Here is a 6,000-nt window from a genome sequence, read left to right as displayed (position 1 = left end):
GCTTATAATCTGCTTTTTTAAATAGTGCGTCTGTAAAGTTTGTTTTCTTTAAATAGTATTTTACTTTAAAATTAAAAATTTTAAAGTAAATTACTTAATATGCTTAGCGCAGGTTTAGCTTCTGTATAGCACGCATAAAGCTTAAGTTATTATAATTACTAAGTACTTATATTATATACTGCGCTCTTTTAAAGTAGTACTTTTATTATTTAAAACTATATATAATAGCTAAAAGCTTTAAATTATATATTTTATAGTTAAGCTTAGCACTCTAAAGTTTCTAAAATATAAAAGCAATTAAATATTATTTTTTATTTTTAAAATACTGTAATAGTATATTTATAATAGTAAAAGTAAAAATATTTATTTTAATTTAAATAGGCCGCGCAAGATTAAAATAGCGTAAAATAAGTATATTTAAAAAGCGTTATTTAAGCATTTTAAAAAATATATTAGCTTTATTAGTTTATTAAAATTTTTAAAACTTTTTAAAAAAATTAGTTAGAGCGGCAGTTTTCTTAGTATATTTTTTAATAAATTAGTAGTAAAAGTTTGCAAAGCCTAAAAAGAACTAAAATTTTTTAGTATTAGTAAATTATAATTATTATATAATTATTTTTACCTGTATAAAGTCCGCGCATATACTTTGCATTATAATAATATATTTAAAAAAGTATATTTTATTAGAAGTAAAAGTATACTTTTTTAAGTTAATAAAAAATTCTGCTTTATATAAAAATATAAGTATAGAGCTAACTGCGCGCTAGTAAACTGCAATATTAGCGCTATAAATATAAATAAAAATATTATTTAAGTAAACTACGCAAATATAGTCTAAATATTTACTAAATGCTTTATTAATATAGGCTTAAAAGCTTACTAAAGTATTAATAAGCTTAAAAAGTATAACTAAGTACTTAAAATGCCTGTATTAAGTTTAAAAAGCTATTTTTTATTTATTACTTACTATAATTTTTAAGTAGTAGTATGCGTTTTGCAAGTTAAAAGTAGTATAGTAATATATACTTAATAAGTAGTTTAAAGTTTTTCTAACTAAAAAAAAAAAGTAATAGTTTTTAATAGTAATAGTATTAAATTTTTAATAGTTAATGCAAAGGCAGAGCTTACTATTTTTTTTAAAAATAAAAAGTATAAAAGTTTTTATAAGGCTTATACTATGCCTAATTTTTTTTTTTTTAAATATATTATTTAAATATTTGCAGAGCACTTTAAGCTTATATATAAAAAAATTATATAAAAAACTATAAAAAGGTTCTTTGTTAGCTATAAAAAAAATAGTATAATTTAATATTTTAAAATTTAAAAAAGTTTCTGCTACTTTTTTATTAAAAATATTCTAGTATTTAGATAATGCGTTTAGTATGCGTACTTTATATACTATATACGCTTAATAAATATAAATATTATAGTCTAAACTTACTTTAGTAGTTTGTAGAACTCTTAAAAAGTATATATTAAAACTAGTTTAATTTAAGCTTTTTAGTAGCTAAGCTATTATAGCTAGCTAGATATTTACTAAAGTATATCCCTAATGCTAAGTTTAAAAACTATAATTAATATAAATTTTTTTTTATTGTAAAAAAGAATTGCTAAAAAAAAAAAAGGCGCCTTTTTTATTTATTCTATATACAGTAACTTAAATATAGTATTTTATATTTATATTATTTATTAAGTATATTTAAAACTTATATACTGCGTATATACTTTAATACTATAAACTAATCTATTTTAACTTTAAAAGCTTAGCTCTTTTAAAAAATTTTAAATTTATTTTTATAGCTACTTATTAGCTAATAAAGCTTATATCTGCCTATAAGTCTAAAATAATTTAAAATTTTTTTTTAAAACTAGTATTATTAGCAGCGCTATATATGCGCTTTATACTTAATAAAATATTTATAAAAACGCGCTTTATTATCTTTAAGCTAAAAATAAGGCCTAGCTTTTTCCTATTTAGTTAACGCGTATAGGAAGGTAATTTAAATTACTTTTATATTTATTAGTATAGTATTTAATTTTGTAATATTTATAATATATAATACTATTTTTATTTTATAGTTTAGTAGCAGGTTTACTTAGCTTAAGCTTTAAAGCTAAGTTTCTAAATTTAGCTTTAAATATACTATATAAGCATTGTTTATGCGCAGGCAAAAATTAATATAAATTATATTTTAGTATAAAGCTTAATACTATTAAATTTTCCTTAATTATAAGTATTTAATAGTAGTTAATAATTACTTTCTGCAATTTTAGCTTAAATTTTAAAAACAGGTATTAAACTTTCTGCTTTTTAATATAAGGCGTAAGCTAGTTTTTAAAAATATTAAAATAAATTATAAATAAACAAATAGTTTAGTTTTTTTATTATATAGTTTAAGCGTGCGCTATAGCTACTTTAAAGCTATAATTAACTAAGTTAGCAAGTAAGTTAAGCATATACTGCTTAAAATATTTTTAAGTAAATAATATACTGCGCGCTTTAAAAGTATACTTATAATATATATACTAAAGTTTTTTTAAATTTTTACTAAAATATTGCATTACTTAAGTAATTTTAATATTATTTTAAAAAAATTTCTATAGCAGAAGTTAGAATGCTACCTTGTATAAGCAGAAGAATTTATAGTATTTTTTAAAATTTTTTTTTTAATATTTAAAAAAATTTTTTAGTTAAAGCATGCGCTTTATGTGCAAAAATATAAGCGCACTATTTACGCCCTACTTGCGCATTTTAATAATTTTAAATTTAAAAGTTCCTTTTATAAGTAAAATTAAAGTAGAATTATATTTAGTATTTTTTAATTGCGCTATTTCTGCTTTAATTATAAAAAAACATTATTATACTTAAAATTTATTGCGCTTTTTTTTAGCAACTAAAATACACTTTTTAAATATTAAAAGTGCGCTTTAATTGCTAAGTTCTGCCTTGCTATTTAGTTAAAAATTAGCTAAAGCTAGTAGTTTTAATAGTATAGCCTATTAGCTTAATTATATTAGAAAGGCTATTTTTAGGCTATTATACTATAAAGTATTATTTTATTAAAAAATAGCTTTAGGCAATAGTATTTGCTTTACGCTATAAAAAATAAAAATAAAATAGCTAATAAAAAGCTATTTTCTAGCTTAATAAGTTAATAATACTTAATACTGCTATTTTGCAAATATAGCGTAAGTTAAATATAAAATTTTTATATGCGCACTAATTCTTAAAGGGGATAGCGCAGTATTACTGTAACACTAACTCCCGGTAACGATACCTTGTTACAATAGTTAAAAAAAAACTTTTTTATTAAATTTAATAAAAATTTATAAAATAATAATTAAAGTTGTAGTTATTTGCTAATATATATATACTAATAATAAATAATTTTGCTATTATTTCTAGAAATACTCTACTTTTAATTTATATATAAATTAAGTTTTACTATAAAAAACTAAAGGCATTATTAAATAATATAAATATTATAGCTAAATTTTTTAAAGCTACTAATTTCTATAAGTCTAAAAATAGTAACTTTTAATTATTTACTTTTATAATAAAAGCTGCTATAACTTATTACTACGTTTATAAATAAAACTGCTAAAGCTTAGCTTTTACAGAAAATAACAAAAAAAAATAAATAAAAAACTTATATTTATTAAATATTATTTAGCATTATATATAAGCGCTTAAATGCTAAAAAGTATATTATATATTAAATTTAATAAGTAAATATATACTTATTTTATTTTGCAGGCTAGAAAAGGGCTTAACTAAAAAAGCGTGCAGGTAATAATTAAAAAAAAATTTAAAAATTTCTACTAATATAACGCGGGATATACTAAAAATTGCAGTAATTACTAAAAATAAAATAAAGTTAATTTTTGCAGCTAGGCTAAGTAATATTAATAAATAATAATAAGCCTAGCTTATATTATTGCTTTTTTATATTTACTTTATTTAGACAAAGTTTTATAAATTAAAGTTTAAAATATTTAAGTACTTAATAATAATATAAGAAAAATAAAGCTTATATTATATTTCTGTAAAATATAGTAATTAAAAAGTAAGTTATTAATAATACTAAAAAAATATAATTAACTAATTATTAATATAGAAGTTTAACTTTTTTATTTATACTATAACTAAAATTACTTATAGCTAAATATCCCTACACTTTTTTTTAAGTAAGTCTTAATATTAAAAATTATAAAAAATTATTTATTTTGCCTATTTTTTTTATTAGATTAGCTAAAAATTTTAACAAGTAAAGAAACTTTGCTAGTAAATTTATTTTATACTTTAAAATTTCTATATTAATAAGCTTTTCTAAAGCTATACTAGTTTTATTTAAAAATTTTGTTATAATTTATATAAAATTAGAAAATAAGTATAATTATATACTAGCTACTTATTCCGCCGCAGTAGAGCGCAATAATTTATTACTACTATATACTAAAATATTATATAATTCTATAATTATAGAAATTAAAGTAAAAATTTTAATAGTACTATAATTATTTAGTATTTAATTAGTATTTTTAACTAGTTTTAGACTTCCTACAAAGACTACTTTAATTTAATAACTTAAAAGCAGCGCTATACAACTTGCAGCAGAAAAAGCTAGATATTTTTAATATAGCTTAATATAATTTTTAATAATTTTTATATTTTTTATAATACTATATTTTAATAAATTAAGTATATATTAAGGTATAGTTAAATATATAAATTGTACTAGTATCCTAGTAAATAATACTATATTTAAAGTAATTTTTTAAGTTAAATAAGGCTTTTGCTTTTTATAGTTTTTACTTACTATTTTTTATACTTTTACTTTTAAGTTTACTATAAACGTTATTTTTTTATATATTAATTAGTAAATACTATATTGTACTATTATACATTTTTTTTATTTAAATATTTATAATAGCTTTATATTATAGTAAAACTAGTAGTAAAAACTAGTAAGCTTTTATATATTACAAAAGCAGTACGCACTAAAAAGCTAGGCAGAAAATTTTTAATTAAAGCTAAAAATACTAGAAATACTAAGTTTTTTACTAGAAAATATTAAAATATATACTTACTTTTTATTTTACCTAGTCTAGACTAGAATACTTTACTAGTTTATAGCTTTTTAGTTTATACTAATTTTATAGTAAAAAATACTAATATATTTAAACTTTATAAAATAATAATTTATAATTTTTGCTATATTTAGTTAAAATTTTAGTTTATACTTTTTATGCCTAGTAGCAATTATAGTAATAATGCTAGAATATTTAAAAAGTCTGCTCTACAAGTTTATAACTAAATATAATTTAATTTATTATAAATTTTAATTAAATAATAAGCAAAGTATTAGAAATATTGTAGAATTAAAAGCAAAATAAAATATTATTTAAAAATAGAATACTTAGCTACTATAGCTACTAAGCGTTGTGCTAAATAGCAGCAGAAATAAAAAAAAAAATTTAAAAATTTATTATTTACAGAAGAAAAGCTTTAGTAAGTAGTAGTTATTTTAAATATTATTATAAATAAATTTAAAATTAATATGTTTAAATTAGTATTTTAAAGTAGTAGTATTATAAAACTTTGCTATTATAGCTATAAAATTTAGAAAGCAGTATATTTTTTATATTTTATAATTTATATAATTTAGTTTGCTAATTATTATTATTATAAAATTTAGTAAATAGTAAAGATGTTTTAAATAAAACAGAAAAAAAAGAACTTTTCTTCTATAGCTATTTTTATAAAATATTATAGTTTATAGCTTTATATTTATAATAATAGCTTATATATTTTAAGCTGCCTTATTAGAAATGTAGTATATTAAAAAAAATATATTTTATATAAATTTTATAGTAAAATATTATATTATTTAAAAATTTTATTTATAAAGCTTTAAAATTCTAAAATTAAATAAACAAACTATAAAGCTAGTAGCTAGTAAATTAAGTACTTTAGTTTAAAAATACTTAGTAAGCATA

This window comes from Cucurbitaria berberidis (genome assembly GCF_010015615.1).
Source record: "Cucurbitaria berberidis CBS 394.84 unplaced genomic scaffold K460scaffold_4, whole genome shotgun sequence".
Lineage (NCBI taxonomy): Eukaryota > Fungi > Ascomycota > Dothideomycetes > Pleosporales > Cucurbitariaceae > Cucurbitaria > Cucurbitaria berberidis.
This window is presented reverse-complemented; position numbering follows the sequence as displayed.